Source organism: Varroa jacobsoni, unplaced genomic scaffold, assembly GCF_002532875.2.
Source record: "Varroa jacobsoni isolate VJ856 unplaced genomic scaffold, vjacob_1.0 scaffold_968, whole genome shotgun sequence".
NCBI lineage: Eukaryota > Metazoa > Arthropoda > Arachnida > Mesostigmata > Varroidae > Varroa > Varroa jacobsoni.
Window position 1 is genome coordinate 88,161 of NW_019213870.1, and position 15,383 is coordinate 103,543.

At 40.8% G+C, this 15,383-nt stretch overlaps 2 long non-coding RNA genes across 2 annotated transcripts; both read left to right on the top strand.

Moving 5' to 3' along the window:
- LOC147752807 (uncharacterized) lies at nt 1-2,858 on the top strand. The gene is made up of 3 exons (XR_015313068.1): nt 1-107; nt 1,496-1,715; nt 2,102-2,858. It is a non-coding gene; the product is annotated as an uncharacterized LOC147752807 (long non-coding RNA).
- A 6,771-nt stretch (nt 2,859-9,629) lies between these two features.
- On the top strand, nt 9,630-14,627 carry LOC147752808 (uncharacterized). Its single transcript, XR_015313069.1, has 2 exons — nt 9,630-9,792; nt 14,064-14,627. It is a non-coding gene; the product is annotated as an uncharacterized LOC147752808 (long non-coding RNA).
- The last annotated feature ends 756 nt before the right edge of the window (nt 14,628-15,383 follow it).

Sequence of the window (15,383 nt, forward strand, 5' to 3'; positions counted from 1 at the left end):
CAATCTAGCATCAGATCATCTCGAGTCAGATGAAGCCATCCGGGCCCACTGTGGTGACACAGATGCGAGCTAGCGAAAAAAACAGAAAGTCAACGTAACAACGTTTGGTAGCAACGAGATTGATGTTAATAGGCTATATTTGATTGCAATCCTATTATTTCGTAAGCTGGTCATACGGTTAAAGGTAGCTTTAGGAGAGCCTGCTAATATTAGGAAAGCATTTCAGTAAAGCAAGCTTTAGGACAAATATGATATATGTATTTTTGCAGAGTGTCGTCCTATTTACATGCCGACGAGATCATCAGGGCAACAAGATCCAATAGTTGATGTGATGCCAAATAGTGAACAGATACGTGCATGCAATATAAAGCGCTGCTACCTCGGTTTGCTGCGACCGTTCAAGATAAAGATGTTATCTAATGAGATAGACTTCTATTCGTATTGCTGAACCGTTCGTACATCTTCAATTTGAAGACGTTATAAATAATGAAACCTTTATGTTTTGAGTTCTATATCTGGTATAGCCATTAGGTAGTTCACTAGACAGGCAACTGGTTCCCAGCACGAAACAAAGTCTGTTTTAGTACGGATTTGAACCTTGACCACAACGTACTCCTAGGATTAACAGGCTAGTAGTATTCGACTGTATCAACGGTCCTTTCTAATATGATAATATAAATAATTACAAACAGTCAGTCTCGAAATTTCCCTCTTGAATTTCATTGGCCAAAATGACTAAGCCTAGGGATAAACTAGAAGAAGGCTACCCTATTGTAGAGCTTTACCTGATGCTTAAAAATAGAAGTAGTACACGTACTGCAGTCTACATCCCATAGTGATAATTTTTAGAAATTTGTTGATCTCTTAAATAGTGCAATTATACCGTGTATGTATAAACAACTTTGGCCTATAAAAATTTGAATATGATAAATTTTTACTGTTCGCATTTAAAAGAATAGACAATCTAAGTGGGCTTAACAGCTCTGGAGTTTTATAGGTAAAAAAAATATGCCCGTTGTATTCTACGTAGAGCGTATGATTCAAAACTGTACATTTATGCAGTTATCCACGGGATAGCTACCGAGAGCTACGAGTAGGGTACCTATAGAGATGTTTCAAGACATAAACATACAAGTATGTCGCCCAATTTTTTATAAGTTTTTGCTGAATTGGCTTATTCCTATACCTCTCATGTATTTACAGTAGGATACCTATACTACTCTTTGTTAAACTAATTCGGTGTGGCTTGGTAGATAAATAGACTTATCCCATAAAATGGGAACGAATGGTCCTAAAATAACTGGGCACAATATCTATCGACAGCATCAATTGCTGTCACACATCAGTTTTAATTTGCGGACTCTCTCCACTGAGTTGAAGGTTTCTAAACATTTTTTTAAATGAAGAGAATCTGACAGAATCCGACTGCGTTAAGAATATCTGATCAGATTTTGTAGATTCTATCATTTAACTGGCATCACGCTGTCTGTTGCAGTTACTAATTCCCCGAAGTGGCCAGAGTGTCGCACCAGCTATCGAGAACGCCATCCGAAAAGTTAATACCAGTACGTTCGTATGCCTCTGTTCGTCTACTTATAATAATAATGACTTCAAAATACGTATCAGTTAACGTAATTCTAACGGGACAAACAGACGAAGAAGTGCTGGACGAGGAGTTTATCCTACAATAAATAATTTGCTCTAGATACTCGTGGGTAAGTGTCGTATACCTGAGATACTATATAAAATTTGTAAGGTAAACGACAATAAGGACGATTTCTCAGATTTCATTACAACAGTTTAGCCTTAGCGTTTTGCTTTTTGCAAACTATAATATTATAGTTCTTGGGACATACAATCGTCCGACTTAATCCCTAAGCGCGCTTGCGGTCATTCGAATTCATGCAGTCCTGCATGAGAATATCTGCCCGACAGAACAACACTTTTTGTATATCTTTGTTTGCTTTCATTTCAAACATGCCTACGTTGGAACCTCCTAAAAAGTTCTCTTCACTAGTGCAATAGATCATAGCGCATAATAGGTAATTTATGATAGACGGTGGTTCTTAATATCGAAAGATATCTACGCTGGCCGTTGCAGGCAAATTTCGAAGCGAACTTCAGCCGCTTTATGAGTGACCCTGAATCTGTTCTCAGGTAGTGGATACCACCATCATTATGTTTAGAGGTGTAGGAGGGAAGAACCTTTGCGGAGTGCGCATAAAGTATTGTTAAACTGTATACTGCGCAGGCACTCTCCAGCAGAATCGTAGCCTGCAGAAGGCGCGGACACGCTGCATAGCTAATTCAGCTTCACGTCTTCAAGATGACAATGAAATGATGACCAAGGAGAGGATTGACGAGTGACATGACTCCCTCAGGCGGTGATGAAATCATGAAAATCGCCGCCGTATTTTGTCATGGGAACATATGGCAACGTGTAGGTACAGGCGTAGCGAAATCGAGGACGCTCGCGTTAATTCAAGGAATCAGAGCAGTGAATGTAATTCAGGTTTGCGTCACTGATAGATCAGTCTTTAATTGGGACAACTTGCAAGCTACTTACAAAAAACCAATATGTTTACTTCGGGACGTACCTTTAATCCAACAAAAGAGAAACAGAAAATATTCTTGGCAGAGAACTGGCTTTTATCGCTAGCTTATCAAATATATTGTGGATTTCTAGAAATGTTCGCCAACACCATATTATTGAGAACTCATCCTTAGTTACTAATAATTTTTATTGGAACATAAACCTGAAGCTACTCTGCGGTGAGAGATTCGACTACAATATTGCTTCGTTCTTGAGAGGAGCATGACAAAATGCTTCAGTAAAGCTGAGAGTTCGATTGGTGCTTGATTGTTTGTAATGTTTTTAAAATATGCCTCTTTGCTTTTTCTTGAAGATCATATTAATAAGAAATAAAAATTTCACTTAAGGATCAAATATTAGGTATACATACAGGTGCCAACTAAAGAGGCGGACCAGAGCAATATACAAAACGACGCTTCACATTCCATATTGAAGGGCTTCCGCTGGGAAAAGGTGTAGTGACCTCCATGTTTTTTCGCCTGCAGCAAAGACGAATGCTGAGAAGTACAATTTACCATTACATCTAACTTAATTGTCTTGCAGCTGATCCATTACTCTTTATGAACTTTTTAGAACTTTGCGTCGAATCAGCCAAAAAACGACATTGACTGATCACAAAATCGTGAGCTGCTTTAGAAAACACAGCGGGACACAAAAATTTATATACAACTGTATGGTCAAGATGTAGCATTATTGCGGAAGCAGGTTGATTCAATCGAGAATTAACGAAAAGACTATCTCGAAGGTTGATAATAACTGACCGAGATCATTCGTCTTAGTTTGCATCAAATAATGTAATCTTACAGAAAACAGGAGTGCATACACAGCTCCGCCAAGGTAACCCAAGGATGTACTCGATGCCTTTTAGTAAAAAATGCCCTTTGCAGTTGGAAAGGATACCAATACAACAAATAGAAAAGGCCGGTGGGGGGGATATGTTCTACGGGTAGGTTATCTTCCTTTTTCGGTTGATGCCAAATAAGCAATCGAGCTGGCTGCGTTGTCTGTCTAACCCGCGGTTGTCCTGTATAATCAGTTACCGTTGTGTGCGATTTAGGCAAAGTGGTAACAAGAATTCACGTATAAAACATGTCTCATTGCAAGAGCAAAGGCTGCCTGTCGTTATGTGCTGCTATCTCAATAGATCATTCATATATAATATGACGGCGTCTTTTTTCTTGGGACCTTCCCAATCTGTGCTACAGATGCTCAAAGCGTCAAGAGGCATTTGACTTCGAAGGTAATTCTTCGATTAATCCTGCCTTACTTTGTAGCACTAACAACGTTCTTGCACCACCGCGTACCTATCCGAAGTTAGCCCAAGCAACTACTGGCTACAATACCTAAACCACAATAAAGCGCTACATTGCAGTGGAAGCCTACGTAGGGCTTTTATATTTTCACATAGTAATGCGAAAGCTTCGACTACAAATTGTAGCTAAGTGATTGGACATCATGGGATCATGGGAGAAAAATGGAAATCAAAATAGGGGAACGATTAGAATCTTGAGTGACAGATTGAGTAGGCTGATTGCGCAGACAAAAACATCAATATTCACTAAGTGATCGATCTGCCAGCAGTTCGTGGCAGTTTCCTGATTTTACTTCAACTATCAAAGTGAATGGGAAGTGTTGTAAACCAACAAAGAGTCTCGTTTAGAGAGATATGGGAAAAGATATGCATTAACCATGGGATCTATCGTTGCGGTACTTGTTTAGTCATCAGCTTGGTTTATACTTTTATCTACTATATACAGATGCCGTATGCTTATAATTACGCATTGTAATTGGCTATGTCATTTTTGAAAATCGCTGGTATAATAATAAATATACTGGTTTCATATACCCGTATACAAGTCCGCATACTAACCGTCTACTTGTATATAGTAGTTAATGTACATATAAGTAAATGCGTATTATGAATTCACACGGTATGACAAGGAAAAGGTGGAAAATTGGCCAGCGTAGTTTCAATTAAACCACCTACAATAGCTTTATCTAGCTGGCTCATATAGTTAAGACCGGTCTATAAAGCTGCGACGGCTGGTAGGTCTAATCCCCAAGAGTTAGGTACTAGTTAGTTGCCATAGGATATTACGGGAGACGGAATTTTTGCGAGGAATATCGATCAGAAATTGTGAGACGTAGGGCACAGTACATGTGTTCATTTTTTAAATCAGTTCATAAAACTTGCACTTAGAGAATACGCGTTCTGAAACGCAATGGTCATCTTGTAATTGTACGGCCCAGTATGTTTTTTTAACGCAAAGATATTTGTGTAGTGCAAAAGGAGCGCTTCTGTTGTTACGCGTTTCTTCCTGATCGACGACGATGACACTTAAATCTTAGTCCATTGAAGACAAATTACGGACGGAGGAAAGAAGTCTGCAATAACACATAAGAACGCTAAAGCTGGCCCGTAGGTAGCCTGCCTTTGATTTAACAATACAGCAACACCATGGGAGGTCGTGGCTTGGGGCTGAAATCACGCCCCGACGGTTCATGGGTTCACCCGGGACCACCAACCAGGCGGCCACTGTTGAACTGTTGCATTCGACCCAGCGAGTGTAGGAGGTTGAATGCCCATATGATATCTGAACACGGCACCCGTTGCAGTGCTTCAATTTCTAACGGACTTTACTTCGTTCTTTTTAATTCTGTAGCACCCTTGACCGTACACTAAAAAGCATCTATGATACGGCACTGAGAGGATATCATCGCGCAACGCTACTCAAGTATTCTCTAATCATATTTCTTATATATACGAATTCATGACGGTGAACCAACCGTCTTATATTTTTTCCCACCCTACTATATATATTTTTGGTTGGATATTTTTAACCTATGCGTCTCCCCAAATTTTTCGAAAGTTCTTACTCGTTCAGTAAGATGGGCAATCGTCACTTAAAGTTATTCAACGAATTGCTATATACTTAAAATTGTATCTATTGAACCTGTTTGCTATTTGATAACCTTAAAATTGTGGGATGATAAATGAAATATTTATAGATATCATGATACAAATTTGTGGCCAGCAGTCAGCTTTGGCTATTGTCAACCAACGATGAATGTCGGTCCGTTTTCTGAATCTCGTTGGTCTTTCGTTTCCTTTTGAAGTCCTCAATGACATAGATTTAAAAAAAAAAAACTCGAACACTCATTCGTTTCAGATAAAGCGAAATAATTTAATTAAAGTAAACCGTCCAAGGTAGATTTCCTGCCTGTTGTCCTTTGTGGATATCAGTGCAGTACCAATACACAGATCTAGGCTCCTAGCTGCATCTGCGACTCATATACTGATGCGAGTGACAAGCGATCATTCGGGGTATTGCTCTCACCACACCTAAGAGGCCATTAAACAACCTGAGATTCATGCTGTGTTTGTTCCGTGTAACGATGCTGTCTACTTCAACTTACTGTCAAACGATTGAACGAAGTCTACGTATTTGGTCTTTCGAGACGTATTGAAAGTTAGGTGAACAGCACGTTCACAGCTACACGACACTCACTTTGTAGGTTAGGATTAAAAAAAACCTTCTACAAAGGTAACTATATCTGTTCATGACGGTGATGTTTGCATTTGCATAAAAAATGCTATGTCCGCTTACTAGCATTATACAGATAAGTTTCGCTTTTTTTTCCAGTCCCATTCGTAACTGTATTCAGCATATAAACAAAAATGTGCTTTACAACTAATAAATAACACTAGACTTATATAGCTGTAAAAACTCGATTAAGTCTGTTGTTATTTGCTAGCTTGGCTTGGATGGAAAGACTCCAGACAGAATTCAAGTTATATTAGTAATGGGGCTACGTTTAGTTACATTAACTAAGGCGAACCGACTTGAGACGACCACTGTTTCTCTTCTACTGGCTTGTACATATAGGTATCTAATGGACCTCAGCGGCTACTTCAAGGCCGTCACATTCGTAATGTATCCGGGCGGTCAACCGAAAACATACGCATATACCAAATAAGAATGGATGTACAACAATACGATCAGATGTACAATGCGGCTATATAAACAGGACGCTGGCCCACCGATGTTAGGTCTGGCCACGCGGCCAAGTGCACCGACGTCGACAAAAGAAAGATGCGTTTAGGGTATCTCTCACTTGTGAACCTTACGCATTCGTGCTTGGTAGAAGACCAAACACTGCTACCGGCTAGGACATTCGCGTGACCCCAGCGTTTGCCGTGTGACTCGCGAAAGGCTAATACGCACAAGGGTCGTAGCGATCATACGAATCTCACTGCTGTGAATAGTACGTACTTAATCTGAAGAAGAAACCCAAAAACCGACTCGCCATGAGTGCATATGGCGAATTCTTCTACGTTGAAGAATCATCTACGAGTCTGAAGAGGTCGAACGCGCTTCCATGTTACGTACATATACATGTATCTGACAACACAACTATGTCTGACCCTATCGAAACGGTCAACAATAACGCATTATATGTAACACCATTTCCGCCGTCTTATTGCCGTGTGTATGTTACGTAGGGATGATAAATTCGATGACGAATGTCAACTGAAAGTGCTTATCGCTTAAAAGGCCATTTTTAAAATCTTTTAGATCTTATGTTAGTTCCGTTAGGATAAAGCTGTTAATGGCTGTTCGTTAAACAAACGCCTAGTAACTCTTTATATAGTCTTACACATTAAAGTATATGGCTTTATCAGCATCTGTCACAACTTCGTAGTATTCATATTTACCTTTTAGTTATATAGTAGTATATTTGTGCATCTGTTACCCATGGATGTTACCCACCCCCTACGTTAGGATCTTTCAATAGTTCAGATAGATGGTACTTTGGCAGTGATGATGGAACTGTAATCTTGTAATGCTTAAACAAGCATATTTAGCCGCGTATATTGTATGTTATATGCATGTAACAGCCAAATTAACACTCTCCGGCTAGCCGTAACCGCGACGAAACAGGCAGAGACCCAGGCGAGTCGATTGAAATCATGGTGACGATTGGAGTTCATAAATCTCGATCGAGGGATCGTCTTCAGTGTACCATTCAACACGCTCACGGCCGAAAGATGCCCGAGTCTATCCGACTTACAACCGAAATCGTTCCAAAGTAGGATTCTAGTCCAGAGAGAAAGAAGGATTCAGCAGTGATCTGAGCTACTAGGGGTATCGATCGTTGGTGCGATTCGCCGATTTGTGATCGAAGCAAATCGGTCTAATTCGTCTCGCGGAGAGGGGATACTCCAAAGCAATACAGAATGATCACAAACGAAGCTCTGGCTGCCATTTTATTCTACTAACAACTCACACATTTTCTGTTTCGGTGTAGCTAGTGGGTCGAGTTTATGCAAAAGAAAGTTTTGTGTAAGTTTTCGTAATTGTTAACCAGTCCCAGCTAGCGCAGATAAGATTACAGGCAATCGTCAACTGTAGTTACCCAAGACAAGTAGCTGAATGTGCGCAACAATGCCGTGAGTGTGGCGCCTGCAGTCAAGGCTTGCAGAGAACGGATACAGCTGAAAAATCCTGCTTTTCAATAGATCTTGAATTAGCGGTAGTCGTAGTGCTGTTGCAATACGGAACTACTGATAGTAGTAGCACTGGAGTAGCATTTCGCTTTGTCGGTGTCCTGGTTATCTGCAGAAGGACCACCCACCCCGGGAGTTCACGAAAACGTTTACTAACCTGTTCATTCGCGAGGCAGTAACGCAAGACGTTCCGCGATCGTATGCATGCTGCCCTGTGCCCGAAGTAAAGTCCTGTAGGCTTGGAGAGAGACAAGCTTTTCGAAGTTTTGGGAGAATGAATTTGGTGGTAGGCCTTCAGCTGCGGCCGTCGGTCTGGGCGACTTCAACTGCGGTGCAATTTTTTACTTTCCGAGAATTGGAACAAACTTCTGAAGTAAAGGTAGAGAAGTTGAACAGACAACGAATTCTCTTACCTACATACGAAGTTGACAACGTCATTGGGGCATTGAAGTTGAAATGGCACGCCTACTCGACGCTTTCGACGACAATGCATGCCCACGGGTAGAAGTTACAAATGGTTGCTTATTTCCATTCGAACGTGCCCCAAAGGATAGATATCAGAATGGCTGGGTTTGTTAAGGTATAACAGATGCATCCCGCATAATGGTCTTTGCCCGAGAACTGATTTTACCTCGAGGGTTTTAATGGTAATAACTACCTTGAGGCAATGAAAATCGGTCTGGTGTCTTGTCATATTAGGGAACTGCTAGCAGTTTATGCTTGAAAAAAGCTTTATCTGTGAAAAGAAAAATGGCTTTTTATGATTCACCTAATTGCTTATTATTTGTCGTTAAATTGCCCTAGTTAAGGTGGTTCCGTGATTCTATAAACAACTAGTTTCAGGAATCGGTGGTAATAGCAAAGATTGCGTGTTGATTTATGTGTAATGTGCCAGTTAGATAAATAAATGTGCAAATTCACTTAATTTCTTTCTACATGGGAATCGAAGTTCTACTTTCTGCTTTCAGTATACGCGGTGCACGTTTCGGCCCAGTAAAGCGTAAATCTACCGGTTATGTGTATCTACAGGTGCGACACTTGCTGTCATCAATACACTATCCAATCTAGCGATTATATAGGACATCCGATCACAAAGACTTATGCGAGGCCCCACTCCAAACGTCGCCTCTCGAATGGAATCTGAGAAAGAGATCACACAAGAAGGTGCATGCATACGACTAGCCTTTGATGGGGAGAAGGTTCCTGGTTTGTCGCAAAAGCAGTAGCAATTCCGATTGGGAAACTTCACCTGTCGGGTCGCCGTCACCCGAGCCGTTGTTACACAAAACATTCAAAGCTACCAGCTCTTCCTCCTTTACCTTTTTTTTTGTTCCTGTCTCTGCAGTAACAATTCGAGTCCGCGAAGCAGTGGCTGTTGCTTCATGAAACCGGGCAAATGATCGTAAAGCGTGCGACGAGATCAAATATTCGAATCTCCGATTTTCGATACCCGAGAACCGACGTATTCGCATCGGACGACTTAGTCCGACTAGACCTCAGCCGGTAGCTGTGACAAGGACGCACATATTAGCAAATTGCTGACGTTCTTCTAGCTGCAAACTCGGAAAAGTAAAAGAGGTTCAGACTGCTGACAATAAGCAAGGTTGAACATGAGAACTCAGGAGAGCCAGCCATCAGAAGTTTTCGTGTAATTTCTGTAAACCAAGCTCCAAGCTTAAAGGACCACAGGGTAAATTTCTTGTTATTAGTAATTATCGTTATAATTTATGTTTACACCACCACACGTAATGGGTTTTACTGAGGCTGTTATTTCTGGAAGACGACACAACATCAGCTTCCTTCGTTGTACATTTCAAATTAGCGATGTTTTTGTTCCAACATATTCATACAATGGAAAATGTAACATAATTTTACAAATGCCATGTTTAGTTCGTGTCAATATCGTAAACTGTACTAATTACAATTTATTCGAAGGTGGTATTCGTTATACCACAGTTTCTTACGGGGAATGAAGGCATTCGGAGAGCAACATACACTGAGATCAGAGTGAACGCTTTTATCGTTTAATAGCATGTAACATAAACAAATACCGACAGTCCATCTATCATATTTTGTCTTGTCTTTTCAAAGATATTGAAAACGCTCTTTGCCCGGCGCGGCGTACGGAGAAGGATAACTATGATCCAAGGCCAAACTATAATATACCAGTACGGCTTGCACAGAATAGAGTCACCCTCTGTGAAACACGCAAACGATTAGTATGCAAATTTTCCCTACGCTAAGTCAGGTGTAAAAGCTTTCAAACATGCACCCAAACTAATCCATCCATCCATCCATTTGCATTGGATACATTCACAGAACGAGTTCACAAATAAGGCCAGGACCGTGCAAAGAATCGATACAGATCGCTGGCTGCCATGTCTATTAAGCCCAAGGTGTTTCACATCATTTTTACGCTATTGTGGGCGTGATTATCGTCTGTACAAATACAAAAATCATAATCACGCCTATAATAATATCATATCAGAGCGTGATTTACATATGCGGTTCCATCTAGAGGCATGATGTTGAGATGCATTCGTGAAACTTCGGATGGCTGGGGAAATCAGATTTAGTCATACTCCTTAATATCGTTTGTGTTCATAATGGAAAATACTAACCATACACATTGCTTGTACTGCTCTGGCAGACTACCGCATAAAGCGTTTTCTTTATATTAGAAAGTGTAGATATATAATCGACAGTCGAGTAATAGTTAAAGCTGGAGTGGTCGATCGAAGATAATACATACATAACTGTTGTTCTCTCTGTTTGAGCATAAAGGGACGTGTGGGTGGTCGCGGTACGTCAATGCCCCACGTTAAGGCCATGTGAAAAAGCGAAGGTGTCATTGAGATTTGTTTTTGCTCCTAGAGTATTCGGCCCCACATACTAGTTAGCCGCATGCGCTTAGAATGCGCTCGTTGTCTACCTAAGAAATTAATCAGGACAGATTGGTATAATGCACACTATCGTAGATACGTCTGCTGTTCTGCTAAGGCTGTCTGCTGCAAAATTACCTAGGTGCCGATCGCAGGTTCGATGGGGATATTTTTGTGATGTGACTTTGGCTCAGCAGGTACGGATGAGGGACATTCGGGGGAATATTCAGTTGACTTCGGCAAGGCATATCGTAGCTTCTTCTCGCTGCACTTCTTCGACCAAACATGTCTTTGCAACCAGGTGCCGATCGAGCAATTCAAACAAATTTCTATTTTTGAATAGGCGTGATGTAGTATTACACAGACGATGAGTCAATTATGTTCTAGGCCATACACAACAATCTCGCCATTAGAATTCTTTATTCTAGCTAGCTAGCTAGCTAGCTAGCTAGCCAGGTCCTCTAAGAAGTAACGCACGGTCTTCTCTGGTGGCAAGCATTCTCTGTAAAACTATTCATTTAGAAATCACTTAGAAAAAACAATACGATCAAGTCTAGATGCGCATTACAGCTTTAAAGGCTACTCTATAGGGACGTCAGTGCTATCGAACTAGTGACGTACAGGATACACCACCTTTAAATGAAGTGCCAGGTTGTTATTAAGAGGAGCCTTTTCATAGAAATAAATTCACTCGGAGTATTATCCTCTGTTTTGCTTATTTTGTTGATAAAGGGGTAAATTTGAACTACACTTTCTGCCTATTTAATTGTTTACACTGGTTATTTTTGTTTTGCGCTCTACATGATAGCATTTTATAGGGGACAGACGTGACCGAGTAAGCTCTCTTACTATTCGTGAATTCGGAATCGCTTCAACTCCTAACAGGATATGCCATAATTTGTCACATGCTTCATCTATCATAGGATAAAGCATTCAGAGCTATCCTTCGACATTTCGTTTAGGGGGTGTTAGGAAGCTCAATGATTCTGTGACCGAAGGTCAGGCTACCATGTGTGAAGGGTGTATGCCTCACTTAATTCTTGAGGGCTGAAGAACAAGTATTTGAAATTGTACACGGCGGCCGTATCTATAGTGCCCTTTGTTTAGAGCATTTCAACATCGTAGATGGTCTCTTATGGTCGAGCAGGCGTTCTCGGTCGGTGCCCCACAGATAGCGTGAGGCCAAAATGAAGAAAGCATTAAATTCATATTTAACATATTTGAAAACGAACTACAGCAACTTGTGTGCGCATGTGTGCGCCAGTGAGCTTGAATTTTCAATGTACTGACCCTTAGAAGGCCCTCTTGTTACTCGGTACCCTAATTTATCCGTAAAATATAACCTCCTTTATTGTATGTTAGAATGCAATTTACTTTTTCGCTGTGTATTGAATGTGGTCATCGACCCAGGGAATCATAAACTGTTTATCTTAATGTAGCGGTCACAAACAGTACTTAAGCCTGGATATTTCGGCCTATCGCAATGATTCGTTGAACATGGAAGACGAAGTTCAAGAGCTCAGCTCATGGAGTTGCGGCAAGTCAAGGATTTGCTTGCGACCGTTGAAGTACGGGGTCAGGAACGCGATTTTCATTTTACACTAATCCTACCGATCACGACTTCAAAATAATTCAGAGAGTGGAAGCATATTATTGAAGAACGAACTCCGCCTTAAAGCACTGCTGGGGGAACCAAGTGAGCTAAGTTACGGTCGTAATTTTTACTAGATCAAAGATCAGAGCACCATAATATCATAAGCGCGTTTGCTGTGTAGCGATCCTGCAGGGCCCAGTTGACTCTTCAGGCTTCCTCTAACTTTCGGATTTCTGATGATCAACCCTTCTGATAATATCTCCCACCAAAGCGACTTTCCACAATCTGAATGGAGGAACTTAAGATGACCTATTTACCGTTGCGCAGTTTTATATCAGTTTCTGGCATCAACATGGTTTCTGGGCACTTCGCTTCAGCCGCAAGCTGTTATTTTGAAATCGTCAACCGGAAATGAACATACTGTTGATGCAAACGTAGATATATAGTAATGCACTTGTTGTATGATCTAAAATTATCTATAACGAAAAAGTATGAAGGCACTGTTGTCCCTTGCTTCAATCACTGCGCACATTATTCATGTGAAGGCTGTAGTTACTACGTTTCCGGCCATCTCGCCACCGTCGATCTGACGCAGCTGAAGGCGCTAACCCAAGGCGTGAGGTTTTTTGATCTTATCTTCTTTCCAATGAGATGGTATCTTTTCGATAGACGCGTCACTATAGGCAAAGTACAATACTCATCTCGTGACTCACTGTGAATCGATTTAAACGATACTTTTACGCGTCAATGGAGCTACAGAGACATGCAGTCGACTCTATGCAAGCCGAACATGCCCCATAAATGAAAAGAGCGGTAAATTCAAACAATGTACATTCCATTCTGATGTGAAGAAATCAGCCCAGCAAATTCTGAGGAGCAGGCATCTATTCTAATCATGGGCTGACTTTATCGTCGAATTGGGGCTTTCCACTGGGGACGTTTTTGACATGTATCGTCAGTTGCTAGTTATGTAAGTAAACATAGATCTCTTTGAAAACATAGGGCAGTCATTCTTACTAGTTCCTTTTTTCATGCTCAATTACTAAATTAATCATATACGAATTAAGATTAAGAGCAAACAAACATATTGAGCATGACCAACACTTGTCCACTGTGGAAAAATGTACGATATATATCGGCTAAACAGAGGATAGCAGCAAGTATTGGGAATTCTCTTTCTATAAAACGCTTCAAGCCAAAATTGATTTTAAAACATGTTCATGTCTGCGTTACCATGAATTTTTCAAGCTAGCACATCTCTTTTTGGAGTGAAATATATAAATGGTCTCGCCTCTGTATCGAAACTGAGTGATACAAATATTCTAAAAAAGACCTTCGCAACAATATAACTTGCACGCTTATTTGTTTGAATAATTACTGTTACATCTGTGGGATAGTTAGATGAGTGTATACTTCGTTTATCCCCCTATTCGCGCAAACTGATCATTTCATTCAAGACTACACTCCTATATTCTATACTTCCAGGCAAGTACGCTTGGCTACCAGAAGAAGACTCGCTCACTGGCTGGCTGACCGGCCGGCCGGCCGGCCGATTTTCATTTCGTCGAAATGACCGCAGACGTGAGACGCTAGGAAATATCCATTTGTACGGTAGCCATAGATGTTTCGTAGGTCTGTGTTTATAGACGAGCGGTTGTTCAGACAAACGCACTCCAGGACACACTCGTCAATCTTGCTCGCAGAGATTCGAACAATTCAAAAGCCGGGAGAAATGCTTTCACTTGCACTGGGGGACATAGGGTCTACGAAGAGGGGTGCAGCGGGTAACAATGCCGTCATCAGCACTGTCGCCATATGATCGAATCTTGTTTACACTCTGTTCTTTTGCTACGATCGGTGCTGTTGTTATTGATTGTTGTTGTTACCATTGATTCTAGAGAATGCAACCCGTGCAAGTGGACATCGAATTGAACGCTTATCTAGTTTCACTATCAGCATGTTCTGTCTCGGATTACGACATCTCATTCTGGCTACTGATTGCTACTACTTGTTGTTGTCGGTAATAAAGGTCTCGTATTGTCAACTGGAGGGCAGTTTGTACTTTTTGTTAACTTCAGGCCCGGCTTTACACTGTCCCTGATACGTATTCCCGGTAATAAACGTCCTAACTTAGGGGTAGTAGATGGTTGGACGAGTCACCGTATTACGATTAGTACAAACGCAGCTAATGATGTCGCAGAAAACAAAATAATTGAAGAGATTATACATGTACTATAAATGTAACTGATATTAGAAAGGGACTGAAAACCTTTGTAAAAATGATACACATACAAAAAGCGGAAGTTTTCTTAAGTTCAGTGTAGTTTACATTGTGTAATATTTAAAATTGAAGCTACCTAAACGATAATTACAAAAAAATACAGGGTAATTTCTGATATGCCATCATGGAAGGACCAAAAAATATATATGTTTTGTTGATATCATTTGTAGGTATCATTGCAGGTAAATTTGCTACACCGTAGTGACCAATACGACGATAATATGAAAGATGATTTGTTCTAAATTATTCAAAACCGTTGATGCAGCTTCTGGCGCACTTTTGCACCATTTGAATCATTTGCTTGTATGTACAGGCTGATTGTATTTTAAGTTCCTGTACGATGGAGCCGAAGATTCCAATGTTCTGTTGCAGATAATCCAGCAGGATAACTTCAACTTGGTCAGCAGAACTTTACTATTCAATGAAACTGCTGTCGTTAGACGCAAGCCGAAACTAAACAGGCTCAATAGGTAGGCACAGATGCACGCGGCGGGAAGTGCCTTCATGCGAAACCGTGTCTCCGA